This window comes from Glossina fuscipes, unplaced genomic scaffold (genome assembly GCF_014805625.2).
Source record: "Glossina fuscipes isolate IAEA_lab_2018 unplaced genomic scaffold, Yale_Gfus_2 28, whole genome shotgun sequence".
Lineage (NCBI taxonomy): Eukaryota > Metazoa > Arthropoda > Insecta > Diptera > Glossinidae > Glossina > Glossina fuscipes.
In genome coordinates this window covers 760-18,976 of record NW_023998423.1, presented here as the reverse complement: position 1 = coordinate 18,976, position 18,217 = coordinate 760, and the positions used below count along the sequence as shown (strand labels likewise).

The 18,217-nt window shown below is 34.1% G+C and overlaps 2 pseudogenes; both read left to right on the top strand.

The window, feature by feature from the left end:
• Positions 1-6,299: 6,299 nt before the first annotated feature.
• On the top strand, positions 6,300-10,112 carry LOC119636263 (annotated as a pseudogene).
• Positions 10,113-10,216: 104 nt separating this feature from the next.
• LOC119636262 overlaps positions 10,217-18,217 on the top strand; it is an 8,666-nt pseudogene continuing 665 nt past the window's right edge.

The following is an 18,217-nucleotide window of genomic DNA, read 5'->3' as shown; positions in this document are numbered from 1 at the left end:
AAGTGTAGTTGAAAGAGTGGCCGCAACAGCAGATCTGAAGTGAACACCAAAATAAACAATGCGGGAAGCAAAAACAATGTGGGGAAAATACCAGAAGATGTCCAAAGGCAATGCACGGACATGAAGAAGAGAAGAACAAAAACAGTTGTCACGGCTGTGAGATTCTTAGAGCAGTAAACCCGGAAGAGGAAAATAAAAACAAGCAAGCAAATCAGCATTTGCAAACTCCAAAAGCAGAGGTCGGCATAAATTACCGCTTTAAACTAGCAGTCTCATTGCGCCAAAGTTCGACTACTCAGATATTGGATCCATAATGTTAGAGCCACGCGATAGGTTTCATTACGATAACATAAACCGTCAAATTCATAATAGGCAAATATCAAAACAATTTAAAAAAAGGTTAATATAACTATAGAAGAAGAAAATGTAACAATAGTATAATATTGAGCCAAAAATGTTAGATCTATATCTTAGTATTAAAAATAATATAATGTATTCTAATATAATGTAATAATAATGTAATAATAAAACGCCGGCGAATAGAAAAATAAAAATGTTGGAAAGGCGAACCGCTGGAAGAAGAGAATTACAAAGATAACATTGGGCTACGCTCTTGATAGAAGTTGAAACGATAGTTCTAATGTATTCAACAATAGTTTTGGCTCTATTGTATGTACATCTGCCTGGGCTGACACCATTTGGGAAAACTGGGCGATTTTTATCTATAAGTAAAAGTATGGGAGCATATGTACGGTAAAGAAATCCAACCTCTCTGAATGGCCATATAAACAGCGTCGCATTGGGACTGTTGTGGGCCGATCTTAAACTCTCCGCCTTTATAACATTTACTCTTTGTTGTTCTCAACCCGAATTGCAGTAACCAAAAGCATAAAATGAAACCGAATTGTATTAATAACAACGACTATAATACAACTCTTTTCGTCCAAGTTCCACGACCTGCTGATAGCGGAGTGACTTGTGTACGCTGCATCAAGTCCAGCTCTTGTTCATAATAAGCATTTGTTAAGTTGGAGAAATACGAACTTGACAGCACTACATCAGTAAAACTTGTTTATCTTTTTAGTTGTTTGTTCCGCATTTATGGTATTTAGCGCAGCCCCGTTTTTTTAATATGCGTGCCAACCAGATGAACGTAGAAAGATTAGGCACATAATATGTAGATACAAGCGTATATGGTATGCATGCCCTTTAGATAGAAATTCACGTATGAGTATCAGTAAAGTGAAGAAATTAGAAAATTTGAAAGTAAATTTCTGTGAACGACAAAAGAGACACAACTTACAATACATATGAACATATAACCTTTTTGCCGGTTTTTACCCTAATTAAGGTTAAGATACTCTAGTTATCGGGGAGTGTAGCTTTCACTCGTCACCACAAAGGGTGCAAGCTAACTAGAGATTAAAAGTGGCAGAATTTTTACTATTTTGTTCCTTGCTAGGGGATAGTCTTTAGAGTTCATACTTTTAGTATGGTTTCTTATCGTAATGGCCCACGCAGTTGGAGTTTTTGGGAATTTCTTCAATGGTAGCATCTCCAAAGATAGCCTCTCACAAAATGAATAACAACAGTTTTTAATTACTACTCTCTTTGCTGAACTATGTAAAAGAAAATGGAGCTATTACTGGATGGCCATTGTAACCGATTCACACGTTTAATCCTTCTAAAGAAGGAGTTTCAGCAGACTTGAGCTTTTTTCCGCTTTTTCAAGCTGAAGTTCAGTCAGTTTTAGTTCTTAGTATTATTGTTTTTTACTAATTACTATTTATATTGGTTTTTATTACTCACTATTTTATGGTATACATGCATTTACTCCAGTCCAACTACCAGGTCGCAAATTTTTTATATCTTCTGATGAAATTTGGTGCTCTAGCCCACTTTCATAGCACGTTCTCACAGAACACTTTCCTTTGAAAAAGTTCTTCAAAGAAAAACTTTTATGGTTTTGAAAATTTCCGAGAAAAATCATTTAGTAATGGTATTTCGGAATAATAAGTTATTTTTTTGAGAACCACCTTAACCGACATGGATCTCAACGTAGCAAAATTGTCTGCTTCTTGTAGAAATGTAATCTCAGTTTTTGTACTTATGAAGAGTAACTAATTATTCCCCGCTTGTCCCTGTTTCACCTTTGGTTAAAAAACATGTATTTAATAGATTTTGAAGTAGCATCCTACAGAATTGCTTTCGTGAACAGCTTTTCTTATTGTCTTTACTTAATTTGGCTTCATTACGGTATTTATAAAAACCTAGATATTTCATTACGTTATTAACAACTTCCACTTTTCTTCACTAGCTTTGCATTTAACTAAATTCAAGGGCGGACGTAATAATAATAAATGAAAAATGTAATAGTTGCAAAGCATTTTTAGGTTCTACTGTGTTACCCTTCCTCCTTCCACACAATATGAATTTTTATTGAAACAAAGCCAAGCAACATATTGACGAGGCTTGTCCACATTATTCCTGGCTGCAGTCCGTTGTTTATACTTCTTAAAACTTCATTTCATGGAAAAGTAGGAAGCATACTCTTATTTGTTTACTTGATTGTACTTGATTGTAATTATATGTTTAAATTTAATGAGCGGGCCTGAAATCCACCTCGATTCACAGTCATATGAGAATAATTTAATGAGGGGGCCTGAAAGCAATTAAATTACTCAGTCTCAAACACGCCTTCATATTCAAATTATAAACATGCGTTTGCGAGAAATGTACGAAACGAATAAAAACATACGTTGGTTTCCCACATCTTAGTATGAGCTAGACAGGCGTTAGTAAATAAAAAGAAAAATTATTGAAAAAAGTCAACAAACGACCATTTTGGATTGGCGGCCAGAGAGCGCTATTAGTGTGTTTTAAGGCGACCAACTGTAGCTAATCTGTGCGCAGATAGTACTGGATAATTGCTGTTTCATAGGCATATCTGTTTTAAGGAAATTGGGCTCTTTAGTGTTCTTAAATATTGCTTTTGTTCTTAATTCTTTTATTTCGTGAAGATTACTTCTTTCTCATATTTTAATAATCACAAATAAGGAGCAAAAACAAAAACCGAAATAAAGAAAATTTTGACGATATATAGCCATCTTAGTGACAGATATCAGCAAAGAGTACTTCTTCTTCGCTAATATTTTAATGATTGTTTTCAAACTTTTAAAAAAAAAAATTGTTCTGCTGGCTTTTCATAAAGGAAGGTTTTCTACTATTTATATTGGCATTAATGCTGTACGCGAGGGATATTCTTTTCTAAAATAATAACAATAATTATCGCTAAACAAATTAATTTACTTCTTAGTTATCAAACCCTTAAATCCTTTCTTTTTGAATATTATTTTTCTAAATCCATTGGTCTCGCAATATGAATGGACGTGTTATATAGCACTTGACTCAAAAAGTTTTAGGTGTAACACATGTAAGGGAATACTATTGGCAAACCAATATAATTTCTCGATAGTATCATCATCCTAATGATACGTGTCAAAGCTTTAATATACTCTGATCGTTAGTTTACAAGTTTCACCCTTTGAAAAAAACATTTTAAGGGGGCGAGTTCAATATATTCAATATATTCGCCCAACTGAACCGTCTACGTATCGGTCTAGTAAGCTGAAATATTACGGCTCAGTGATCTTCGTCGAGAAATTATGGTTACTGTACTTTTTCTCATATAACGACCATTACAAAATAAGGCGTACGTGGAATGGTCAAAAAATTGGTCCGAGCCATCAAAATTTCATTTTTAGTTTGAATCAAAACACATCACTGTGCCTAATTGCCTTCGAAATGCCTCAAGAACTGTGACAACAATAACAATAGTCAACCTAACGTTACCATCTAAACTCACATCGATTCAGAAAATGATACTGATTCGGTCGCTATTATAGAGGTATCTTTCTAGTTGTTACCTATCCTACAGAAACTTTACACGCTTTGAACCAAAAATGGTGTAAGGTGCAATTACTCACCTTGAGCGCATAAAACTTCTCTTCCAATCTCTTTACTTTCCTTACACTCGTTTGAGACCACAATCCTTAATACATATTACCTTCATAACGTACATTTAGCAAAAAAAAACAAGCAAGTAAGTTTTATTCGGCAAGACCGAGTCTTGTATTTTTGCTTCCTACTTTCCAAGTTCTTGTGTTTGATACCGTTATCGCTGGTATTATTAAGAAAAAATAATCTACCGGGTCGCGGTGTGTACCATATTCATTGTAGAATCAACCAATTGGTAAGCGGATAATATATCTTTAATTACAAAATAATTTATCATTCTGTCCTTTTTTCCTTTTGATAAATAAGCAGAAATCCTCAAAAAGGTGAAAAAAAGAAAATTTAATCATTTGTAACTTTATGTGGCATGACCGGGTTTTTCCACTTTTACATGTGAAGGATTAAGTGCTTCATAAAGAAAATGTGGAAAATATCAGCCTTGTAAATTTAATAATTTCCGCGTACAGAGCAAAAACCAACAAATTTTTCTTTAAAAAAATGGGATTCAGTTTGCGTACCACTGCGGCATCTGCTCTGACCAATTTTTTTAGATACCAAATTGCGTGCAAAAACTTAAAGGGTTTCTATCAAACTTGAAGTTGATATCTTCATTTTTATGCGCACGAGAGCGCCAAAAAGTAATACTATCCAGACGAACAGACGTGGGTAAATCAATTCATATCCTCGACGAATTAAGCGATAAAATGGATATCCTCGTACAGGACGTTGATATAGAGGTAAATCAAAAAGTGTAATATCAGACGTCCCTCGTGTAAAACGATCAATTCATACCGTGCTGTGTAGAAATAGTGTTATTTGAAACTTTTTTATTTATTTACTTCAGCAAAGATTTTACACAGAATAATATCATTTAAGCTAAAATATAATATAAGTCAATGCAATCTGTACCGTGTTTTATTATTTTGCATTATATCGTAACTGTGCCGCAGAAAATTTTGAAATAATATAAATCGTTTTATACTAAAATCAAGTCCTAACTTGTGAAATTTTATGATAGCTGAAATTTCGTTCCAAATAAAGAAATAAATGAAAATGTAAGTCAATTTCAGGTTTTTCTAAAAAAAAATAAACTTCAAGATTATGGCGAAATGTGGATATTAAAAATACGCTCAAAACATGGAAGTTGCTATCACAATATACATTTTCATCAATGTAAAGCCGATCTATTTTAGTTAAAATTGCATGAAATCTTCACCACTGATTTTTATATAAAGAAAAGCAAAAGGGAATCCAGAAAAATCTAGCGGGATATATGTTCTTCATATCAGGTTATACCAAAACCGTATTATACTAGTCGCAACCCTTTTCCGTATCTACAAGAATATTTTCGCACACAATGGTATATATGCGCTTATCTTGACACATCATAGCGATATAGGCTTTCCTGCAACTATTATTATTGTTGCATACACATGAGAGGGTTAGTCGAAGGGCCTAAGTTTCTTTCGCATTCCTTGTAGATCAGACTCTTTTCATGAGTGATTACCTAATATTTGAGGCCCACCTATTGTGCCAGTAAGGGGTTAGTGTAGCCTGTAATCTCCTTCTCAGAGAAAAGAGCAAGCGGTGGTTACCTCCTTGTGCGCAGAGCATACCAGGTCACTTCGAAGAATATTGAACCACAATTATAAAATTGATAAGTGTCAATTGGTTCGGAAGGGCAACAGCTTTTCCCATCGAAAGCAGCCAAAAGTTACGAAATTGTAATGAAAATTACCACAAAGCCTAACAGCGAAAGATAGTATATATGTGCGCATTAGCGCGAAGAACTGAAATTATCAAAAAAATAAAAATCATGATTTATTTTGCAAACAAAAATCAAAAAGTTACAAAAGAATGTTAGAAAATGAAACTTTGACATTTATATGAAATCTGCGTCAATATGATTCCGTCTTGTGATATTGCGATGCTCGACAATCCTGAAAGAATAGGTCCAGTGACATCATTAATTTGAAAAAGCTTTAACTTAAATGTTGAGGACCACCCCGAAGAAACTACGAATACTCTCTCTTAAATGAAATGTTTGCTCGCTACTGAAATTATAATTCACATAAATAATTTAGCAATAAATTCATCTAACCGAAACCATACAAATGGTAAGATCCTTATATTTACACTTTACCGAAATTTCGGTCCTTTTCCATGTTTCATTCAGTAAAACCATAAGCAGATTGTTTTTTGTTAAGTTGGTTTAAAGTTCTGTTTCTGAACTGTTTGAACATGTAATATTTTTTGTTTGCGGTTGGAAAATTGTAGTACTTTGGAATCGGGCAGCTCAAAGTTGTTAGTAATTAAAGGAGTTTCGACACTACCCGAGCCAACCATGCCATCACCACCTCCTCCCTTCAACAATATAAACCTTGGAGACCAAGTTGAACCAAAAATTGTTACGGACTCTATTCTCAACGAAGCTAAAGTCGAGCCTATATACGAAGTTGTCGTTATTAATAATGACGTCGCAAATTCAAATACAATTGACAATTATAAAGAAGAATCGAATGCCACAACTGATAAAGCACCAATTTTACAACACCCCAGTTCACACATTGTAAGCCCTAAAATTTCATACGGTGATGTACGATCGGGTTTTCTTACTGAAACCAATAATCCGTCGAAAACTACAAATCTTCAAGAGGGACATTGTGATCGCGAGCAGCGACGAAAATATAGAGTGAAAAAAAAATATTAGAAATGCATCAGAAAACAGCTGAACTACTAAAATACATATACAGCAGTGATGTGTATTATGATGTTATGGAATTTGCTGAAAATTATTTTAATACTCACGAGAAATCATCTGATGGTACTGTCATTGCAACGTTAACTCGGAAAAATAAAAAGCCTAATGATCTAGTACCTAAATATGAAATGGTTACATTCTTGAGTGGAGACAAAATCCCATCATCCCATATATACATGTATGACCCCGAAAATGTGATTCTTTCTTGTCATATATTTAGGGTAACTAAATGCTTTAAGCATAAATATTCGAATAACACAATTCATCTTCAGCAAAAGTAAAAATTGAAATTCTTAATTTATATTATATGTTTGCTTTAATCGATTATTAAGTTATTACTTAATAATCTTGTCTTTATAAGCGCTTGTTATTGGAATTCGCACCGTTTCAGAAACTAGAAACCAAGCAACCGAACAATTGTAGTGACATACCTGCACAGTAAAAGCGGAGTACTCGCGGCTAATATGACGTTGGATTGTTGGAGAACATACATATCTGCAAAGTAAAAACGGATTACTCGCGGCTAATATAACTTTAGATTTTTGGGGAACAATGCAGTAGCTTTCAGTCGCTATCGCCACAACTGGTGTAAACTAACTAATGATTAAAATAGAAAGAGTTTTTATTATTTTGTTCCTAGCTATGGGACAATTTTTACAGTTCATACTTTTACTATGGTTTTTTTATAGTGATAACTGATGCATATGGAGTAATTGTAAATTTCTTCAATTTTAATATGTCCAAAGATAGCTTTTCCCTAAATGAATAGAAAGAGATTTTAATTATGCCTCTCCTTTTTGAGTTGTGTAAATGAAAAAGGAACTACTATTGAATGGTCATTCTACCCGATTCACGCGTTCAATATTTGTAAAGAGGGAGTGTCAGTAGAATTCGATTTTTTTTCCATCCCGAATTGAAATACGATCGAAGTAGACGTAGACTGTTTAAAAAAAAGAAGCTTTGTACTAGGAAAAGTAGTGTAGGGTGTCTAACGGTCGGCCTTGCCCAACTATAATGTTCTTATTCGTCTTTTTTGCTGTTGATATTAACTACTACTACTACTACTAATTGTATGAGCTAATTCATTTACGTGGTTATTATGATGTGGCTATTATCCAAAGAGTGGTGTTCTCCACCAAGAAAGATTTATTTACCCTTTAACTATGTGTTCAACATAAACAGTAATTTGCAATAATATGTTTTGGAGTACGTTTAACTTTCTTGCTTTTAAATGGGCTTAATACTTGGCATCGACGTGAACTCTTTAACATATGACAAGTTTTATTTTAAATTAAATAAAGTGTAAATTTTCGGCAAAATTTATATATTCTTTTATTAGTTTATAAGATGTTATAATTATCTCAATCCCAATAGTAGAATTACTTTCTTACTATAACAGTTAGAATATTGTTTTTCAATTGAAATTATATTATTTATAGGAATTGCGCAAATACATGCGAGGGGAATTGGGCGCAGAACGAGAATTGCAAGCCATGCAATACATAACAGGACTTGGAATTGAAAGAGAGGAATTGCATGATGAAATTTTTATCCAATGCATCCGTCAAACAACCAATAACCTTTATTCGGAATGCAACGACAAGCTGCGGTTATTGATGTGTTTAGTTATAGTTGCTTTCCAGCCTAGCAAACTCTTGTTAGGCAAGTATTAATGTAAAGTAAAAAATGAAGTATTACTCACATCCTCGCCATGGACTGAATTTATCAAAGATGCGTCTGATTCTATTCGTCACTTCTAATATATGAAAATCAGTTTTCAATCAAAGCATCAATGTCAAGTCGTTAGTTCTTTGAATTACCTATTCTGCTTGATATTTAAAATTATACGTGTTACGTATTACGTAGGGTTTACGGCTACATGAAGGTACTGTTCAAGGTTCGCTGTACTGCCGAAATGCAATATATGCGCACCAGTTTATATTTTTCAACGTAGTTTTTTCAATATTTCGCAGTTGGGACTTATTGGCTTGGTTTTGTACTGTAGATGGTAAATTAGAATATTCTTTATCTCGTATGATTGATATAGCCCAATAAACTTCACTTGTTAGCTTATTTGCCCGACATATTGTCTTCTCTTTTATTTTAATCAAAGGGCAAATAATTGACTTTAAAAAGCCAAAATGGAGCTGTATTTACTTATTTAATTTACAGCAGCTAATATGGTGAATGTGAATTTCTAGCCTTCCTACTCTTAGTTTTTAAGTTTTTTTTTTTGCTTAAATAATCTTGCAGTAAGTACGTTTGGAAATTTCATAACAACAAACTGGAATGTAATAATTCAGTAGTAGGATTAAATAATGCATAACTTGTAAACGATATGGGTTTAAAACATTAAGAAGGTGCAATCATTATAATCAGCATATCAATTAAGTCAATGTTTTCATGTTACATAAGTAGACACGAGTAAAAGAGACTTTAATAATGTGAAACTGCCAATAAGACCTTCTTATATTACAAATAAATCTTCGCATTGGCATCAATTTGCTTTGGATAACTGATTTGGTAAAACTTAAATAGCTTGACATACCAGCGAAACCCTTTTTTATAACATAATAATTTATTTTCGAAGTGTGAACGATCTGAATTCCAATTTTTGATTTTAAGATATTACGTATCTTATCTGAAGAAGAGTTTAGAAACGTTAGACGGCAAACTTAGGCAACACGCGCAGTGGTGTTTTGATAATTGTAAATGCACAAAGGTGTCATCCAGGTTGTTCCCTCCCTCTAGTGTCGAAATTGCTGTAAGTACATTTTATATATACATATACGCATCTTGTCATATTCTTTTATCTAACACTTCTACAAAATGTCGGTCAAGAGAGTTGTTGGAAAGTTGAACTACTTCTTAGTCTAACTAATAAAAGTTTTGTGAGATGTACTGAATACTCCAGTTTTTGGTTTTCTTCATTTCCGAGTTCGGGAAGGGCGTTAGTCTTAACATTAATTTTTAATTATGAAATGGTCACGGGAACGGTTTGCTCAAAATTAACAACAGAACAGTAGTAAGAAATACGATAGAGTTGCTTAACTACTGTCCAACAACATATTTTCAGCAGCTTCGCAAAAGAACGAAATTGGTTCGTTAATCATTTCCTATAAACCATCTTTGTCTAATTGGATCATGAATAATTTTGAAATATCGAGAAAAACCAAAGGCATAAAAAACGAGGAGCGTACACGTCTTTATAAAAACGTCGTTTTATGTCGAAGGCAACTTGTCGATTTGGAAATTCTTCGAAGACCTCAGGAAGCGAGTGGTGGACTCTTTAGAAATACTTTGTGAAAATTGTCGAAACATCGTTTAGAGAAATTAAGAGCTGAGGAAGGAAGAACACGGGAAACTAACAAAGGATTTCATCATTCCTTTTGGGCATTCAGCAGACAACAAATTTCTCAAAGTTTAAGCAGAATAACTGTTCAAGACGAATCAATAATGCTCCAAGTATTTCAAGCTATTTTAACGTATTCAGGTTTGGGAATATCTGGTAAGCACGCAAATTGAAGTAAATATAATTAGACCTTTATTATAATAACTACAGCGTTTTAGGTGATACCATTCAAAGGGCCAAAGATGAACATGTGACTATTGTTCAATCAATAACGGATAAATGTATGAGAAAAAAGTCACTGATCAATGAGCTTTATTTGTAATTGATTAAGCGAACGACCGATCACCCAGACCCAAATTCTAGGATTAATTTGCGACATTGGTCTTTACTATCACTTGCTTGTAGCGTCGTTTTCCCTCCTGTTAAGTTTATTCGCAAATATTTGATTGGCCACTTAAAACGTTGTGCCAGTGACTATATAACTGAAGAAGGCAAATTCGTGCGTTTTGCTGAAAAGGTAAATATATTTTTGAAGCCTCTTTTATTATAGCATTTACAATGCGCGATATTCAATAAGAAGTCTTCCTCTTCATGCAAAAAGAAAATATTGGATATATGTTTTAGTTAATATTAGTAATAATAATATTCTAACATAACATAATAATAATGTAATAATAAAATATCAGCGACTAGAAAAATAACAATGTTGGAAAGGAAAACCAGTTGGAAAACAAAATTACAAAGGAAAATTAGGACTACGCTCTTGATAGAAGTTCCGGAAAAGGCACTTCTAATGTCTTACACAATAGTTTTGGCTCTATTTTATACATATCTGAAACAATGCTACTATCCCCGCCGAAAGTTTTTACAGGTCCTATTGTCCCACTTGTTATTAAGTCAATCATAGCAAACCGCCCGGAACACCTGTAAAACGAACCACTAGCATATATGCATCTTTTGCTTAACAGCTATATTGGTAACTCTCTCTCTCTCTACTAAATGTCAACAAGCAAAACAGTATAGAAGAACTACTAGCAAAAAATTCGAGATCAACTCCTTAAAAGGAGATTCTGCGAGATGAGGTACGGCGCGAACGCCGCTATTCGATGAAAAAAGATTGAAGACCAAAATGACTTATTAGAAAGCATTGTTGCAGAGCGTAGGAACGTTGATCCCTTATATATTCCGACTATCGGAAACCGTTGCTTAATTATATCAAACGGAAAACATTACAAGCACAAATATTTTTACTGAACGTTCTAGTTGATTTAAATAGTTTAGAAGTTTTCCATGTTATATTTCATGTGTTATAAAACAATCTAATTGACGAACTTGCGAATTTGCAATTTATTTTTATTTATTTTTAAATTTTTTACATAGCTTCATAACATGTACAGAAATTATATAAAAGAAATATAATACAAAACGAGGTGAAAAAAGGGTCCAAAAAGCGGACTGAACCGAGCCATTTTCAATAGCGTACAAAATTTCATTAAAATATCTCAAAAATTGTAGCCTGTAACTTGAACGCAAATTTACATGGAAAGACATCGGACGGACAGATAAGCTTAGGTCAAACCTAAAAAGCTCATAAAGGATTCCCGAAATTTTGAACCTACCGAAGACGCAAAAGGGTAAACAAATGTGAAGGAAAGTTATTCGGAAATAAAAGTCGGCCAAACGAACGAAAACCGAAGGCAGGCGATACCATAAGACTTTCCTTATCTGCGTTAATAACTCAAAAACGCTGATAAAGCGAAGCATGGCCGTTAATCAGTTTTTGTGAAATTATTTTTTTTTGCTTGTGGAAAGCGTTTGGAGGGAGACCATTCATCTGTAGACCTATAACTCCATACACCAAGATAGAAGTAGCCGTCAGTTGGGACAAAGTGTGTCGGCTATTTGTGTGTATGGCGAGGTTGTATGACACAGTACAAAGCCAGTACCTTTACTTCGGAAGAAAAGAGAGAGGTGATAAGAGAGCCGGAAAAGTCTGAGAGCAGTAAAGTATAGAAGAAAGAAAGCTCAGCAGTTTTGATGAAGGCAGTCAGCTCCTTGAGTTCAATGGGATTATAAGCACGAAAAATTTCTCATAAGTTGTTGTATCTATCAAAAATGCCAGAAGACAGTCTAGTGTTGTGAAACTTTTTGCATCTGAAGAGTAGGTGTTCAGCTAATTAGTTTATACGACATAGATCACGTATGTCGTTTTCAACCGCACGGATCATTTTGAATTATGGTTTATTGAATAATTCGTCATTAGACTGTAGGGAATGTTAATCTCCCATGTAAAAAAAAATTAGAAAGAGGTTTGAACGGCGTGGGGGGATAAATTTTGTAAAAGAGACGATTCGCTTTTTCTCCTATAACTGTAATGTATTCTGCGTTTATATCGCTGTAACTTAAATTTTGCAGAGGACCTCCCTGAACCTAGGTGGATATCCCATAGAAATAGTTTCACCATGAAGTTAAGCCTCTCGTGCATAAAAATAAATAGTGACCTGGCACTCAAACAAGTGACATTGAATATTACAAGCCTTATCAAGCACCTGATGGAGTGTTGTATAACGATTTTCGGTGGTTATAGCAATCGCTTTTTTGATGGCAAACAATGTAACGAGAATCGGGGATAAGTTGTCTAAAATTTTCATTTTGCAGATGACATCGTCTCCATATTTTACCCCAGAGAATCTAGAAATCTCATAAGTTACCACACCATCAGCAGTATATATTTCAATACAATTGTTGTGATGGAATTGGAGCGTTTCACAGAATATGGCATTTGGAGCTGATGTAGGATTTTCGGTTTTGGCTTATACAAGCGGTGCTAGAATATCTAGGTCTAAAAGAAAGTGGTTGTTTTCTATGATGTGATCTGAAAAAGGGTTTAATTTTTCAAGAATACGTCGAAATTTACGATAGCAGAGAGTGTAAGTGCAAGGGATTACGTCACGTAAAGCGGCAATTTTCTTGAAGAGAAAGTGTCTAATCCCCTTGGCTTTGATTAGATCCTTGGCAGTGTAGACTCTTCCGGAGCCAGAAAGTTCATCAGAGATTATACTCAGTACGGACATAGGGGTGGACGGAGTGAGCAAGGCGACTTTCTTTTGTAAGAGCCGTATCATATTTAATTCTGTCGCACCCAGCTGCAAAGTGTTTTGTCCTAGAACTTACCACTTGTTTGAAATTATTACACGAGAAAAAAGAGCTATTGTTTAATATAAGGGGGGCGTAGCGAGGATATAAGGTAGACCAACCCATAAGGCGTATTAAGTAATTCAGTCTTTCATTGTCACTCCAGATGGAAAAGTTTGAGGCTGCACGTTTGGTAATCCGATGACCATTAATGTAGTTCTACAAGCGTCTAGAATATCCACAAGCACATAGATCATTTATAGTGCGTGCACGATGTGGTCTTTTATCTTTTTTACGTTAGTATACCACTCCTTTGGCATCCTGTTATATTCAGAGAAGTTAGCAGGAGAGACATATTCATTGACTTTTTTTTTGAGGTCGTTCGATTACCGATACATGGCTGTAAGAGAATGGTTCCATCATGGTTTGGCGGCAAACGAATTGAGGTTATAAAAATTTGTTGTAGCAGCAGTAGAAGAATGTTATCTGCTATGTTGTCAGCAAAGACTATCGTGAATTAGTTCTAAATCAGTCTTTTACCAGAGCCAAAGTGGTTGATTTTGCGGATATGATCATCGCATATATCGAAATTGATGGGCAAATGGTGGCTTCTGCCAAGAAAAGCCCTTTCAATTTTTTATTTGAAGGCAAAATAAGTAGAGTTAGTTATAATATTCTTTTTGCTACGCAAGTAATTGAAGAGGTAATGAAGGTGGAGATGGGGTATTTAAGCAGCGAAAGCTACTTGCATTAATTAGAATTACTAGTGCTTTGCTTTTATATGTAGCGCTTGTGTCTCCGAAAATGCTGTGTTTGGCATTGAACTCACCTGCAAGTATGATATTTTTTAAGCTGTCTAGAAGGTCGAGTACACAAAGCTATATCAGCTCGACAAGTTTGAATGTTCGTTTTAGAATGGAAGTATTCAGACACAATTACAACGTTAGGTTTAATGTTCAAGGTTCTTATGAGCACCACATCGGAATATGGAATAAGATGTCTAAAGTTAATACATTTTCTAATAAGAATCTCGACGTCACCAAAATCATCATTTCTATATTTGGACGTCACACTATAGTTGGAGAATTTTAAATTTGAGCAGGACTTATCAGATCCAAAATTTCGCTAAGAATGAAGAAGTCGTTTGGATTTGAGTTCAAATAGAAACCAAGGGATGCGAACTTTCGCATAAAACTTTTTAGGTTGTAACAAGGAGATCGTGTTCGTTGAGGGGGATCATTTTTAGTAGTGTTCGGTCCATCCAGAGTAGCATCATATGAGTTAACAAAATGATTAATTTTAGCCATGAACGATTCAGTGTGTAGAGATATAGATGTGGATTTGAAAGCGTATAAAGTTTCGGCTAGAAATTTTCCTATTTCTGAAGATTTACGGATTTTCTGAACTACTGGCGAGGTGGGTTGCGAAATGTTTGATTTAGTTGTTTCTACCTTATTGTATCTCTCAAAGTAACGAAATAATGCAAGGAGCAATTGGTGATTAGTTAATTCTAAAATAACAGTCGCACGAAAAATACATATAGATTCTAAAAAAGGATACGACTCTGAGAAGGCAATCACAACTAAAAAAGACATGATGATTTATTCAATTACCTTTAATTTACCATTTTTACAAATTCTTCATCGAGGTTATTTAACTTTTTTTGCCAGCGAAAATGAGTTAAGAAAGATTTCACCAGTGAAAAGAATGCAGAGTAGGCATCTTTCTTTGCATGTGTGTAGAGAAACTGTGGGAAAAAGTAGAAACCATTTGCAGATAGCAACAAAATAACTGGCAAAACGGCGTGATCCATGAAAATTCGTTGGGCAAGAAACTGTTCTTCCTTCCAGCGCGATAATTTGAGTAGGTTCACAGTTTCTCATTTTCGTTATTTTAGTCTTAAAAATGTTGTGGCTTCTATACAGAATTTTTACTCAGGTGTTAGAAATTTATTCTGAGTAAAAGCAGAAAAATTGACAGATTCCGGTATTTTATGTATACATTCGTTTTCAGTGGTCCTTTAAAACTCAAGGAACAGACAGACGACAATGACCACCAAGTCGTGAAGAAATTTTTTGCACCGTAAACAGAAGGCCTTGCTAGATTTTATTTTATGGATGGTCAATTTTATTTTATTGAATTTCATCCGATTTCGACTGCGTTAGAAGTAATGAAAATTATAAAAAGAAAAATTGGGTTGCAGCAGAATCAATGGGTTACGCTATTTACGAAGTACTGGGAAACACCGAAAGGAGCCTTTTGTTTGAAGAAAAGCTGGCGGACGTAATAGCGAAGTGGGAAAAATATTAAAATGCTAGTCAACAAGGATTACTTGGGACGGTAAATGACTGCGATTCGATTGCTTTTTAATATCAAAATAAAATAAGTAAAGAAGTTACGTTCGCCTGCGCTTGAATCTCCAACATCCACCACCATTAAAATCTTTGGCGCCGCATGCTTTTATTTATCGTCATAAAAAAGTGAATTGGATAAAATATTTATCTTTCACCTCTTGCTTCACTAAAAGGCTTTGTTAAAAAAAACCGTCATGATGTCCATCCCAGGCTTACAATTAACGCACGTAGCTTTTCGCGTTCTGCCTCGCGCCTCAACTAATCTGAATTAACACATTCTGTTTTTTTATTCCACTCTCCAAGTCCTTTTATGTGATAACGACATCGCTAATGGTATTAAGAAAAAATTCACCATGCCCTTGTGTCCACAACATTTATTTCAGAGTTGAACCTTTCTTAGGCAAATAATATAATCATAAAAAACTAATATACAATATCTACCATTGCATGGATATCCAGAATTTCGGAGCTTTGAAGTCACAGACCTTCAGATTGGCGAGTACTGTAAATCTACTATTAAAGCAAAAAATAATGCTAATCAGGGGGAATTAACTTGCTTTACTCGAAAAGCGAATTGGTGTTCTCAGCTTACGATAACCTTTTACTCTCACTAACTAAGCATAAAGTTTAGCATCACAAATTATATTTGCGCCCAAAATCGACCATTTTTGTGGATATATAATTGTTACTATTTATAATTAGCAGTCCTGTTAAAAAGCGAATTTGATACCGTCTGAGTTCTTCATTTTGTTTTTCTCATTTTTTGAGCTTGCTTGCCAGTTCCTTGATTTTTTTTTGCTTTGTTATTATTGTCGTTTGTTTTTCCTTGGCTTTATTTTCTTTTATTTAGTATAATTCAATTCGATTTTTAAAATAGAGTAAATCCTATTAAGCAAAACTGACCAAATTCGAAAGTGGACAGAAACGTTATTTACATTGTACTAACAATAAAGAAAAGAAGACGAGTGAAAAAATTGCTTATATATATTACATTATTTAAAAAATTGTTTATGTACATTACATACGTAGTGTCACTACGGCAGAACATGGTAACGATCAATTTTGCTAATGCCATATTCATAGACAAAATAACATTTCGAGTTTTGCGCGCCATGCACCAACCTTGGCGATGCGGAAAAATTAGGCGATTTCGACTTGGACGATATGTGAGTTTCAACAAATTGGCGCGGCTTGCTGTAAATTTAATGAAAAAATTATTTGTTGTTCAATAATCGTATAATTTCCAAAAATGTCTACATGAGGTATGCCGCAAAAATCAAGCGAAATAACTGAAATTGACTTCGCGTCCCGCGGAGCATTGTTTTACTCCATCCAACCACGAATAAATCATGAAACTACGAACTTACCTTGTTCACCAAAATTATTCGTCGTGTCTTTGGTGCAACAAGAGCAGATTTATGTCTAATAGTAACAGAAATTTTTGTTTCAGTATTGAATTTTTATAGAAGTCCAAATGCGGTCATTTAGACGAGATCATTTTTAAATAAGAATGGCTTGAACAAGTGTCTAAAATAAATTGTTGTTCACTTCTTTGGTGGCTCTGTATAAATATCTTTAAATACCAAAAATGTATAACCATACAAAAATTTTAATTGTAACAATCATTTGCCGCATGCCGTAGATCAAAATCGCATACATTTATTGGAACATCGCTCACGAAATGTCCTTTGTACGCATGACCATGACTCAATCATTTCATATTCACCAAATATGAATTCATTGATGATATTTACGGGAACTGAGAAGAAGCAATCAAAAGTTATTTTAAGTACGTCGCAGGTACGTAACGCACAAGTTAGCTGTACAAATTTTGTGATAAATATTTACTCGAAAATTACCTGTTAACTCAAACAGTTGATAACAAAATAAATGAGAAAAAATGTTATTCCACTGTGTCTGATATCGCTATACCTATAGCCTGGATTCTAAAAAAAAAAAAACGAGAAAGAAAGCATAATTTCAGTACTTTATAATATTGGATAATCTTGGTCGATTTTCTCCGTTTTGGCACAGATGCTGCAGGATAGCCTATAGAATATATTTGGACATTTCTTGTGGTTTAATTTGGTGTTGTTTCTGCTCATGTAGTTAGGCAGTAAGATAAAGCAAACTCGCCGATCCTATTACTCTCATTTAAGAAATTTTATAAAGCGCAATTAAAAGTAATTATTACAATTTCGTAAAAATGCTTAACAAAATTAGCGTGAGATTTGCCAGATTGGAATTTTATCATTGAAATGGTGTATAATCGAAAGAAAAAAGTTCTTGAAACTTTATGACGCTCAGAGCCAACGTTTCTAGATTGAGTTATGGTGCAAAAATTTCCCAGATTAATATTTTATCATTAAATCTATAAAAATTTGCTAAAAGAAACTATTGATAGATTAGTATAGAGTTTCAGTTGCAGATCCGCAACGAAACGAAATTTTAACGCTATACGTCGGGTGAAGTTTATTTACTCGGTCGGCTCAATTGATTGAGTTATGGTGCAAAAATTTCCCAGATTAATATTTGATCATTAAATCTATAAAAATTTGCTAGAAGAAACCATTGATAGATTAATATAGAGTTTCAGTTGCA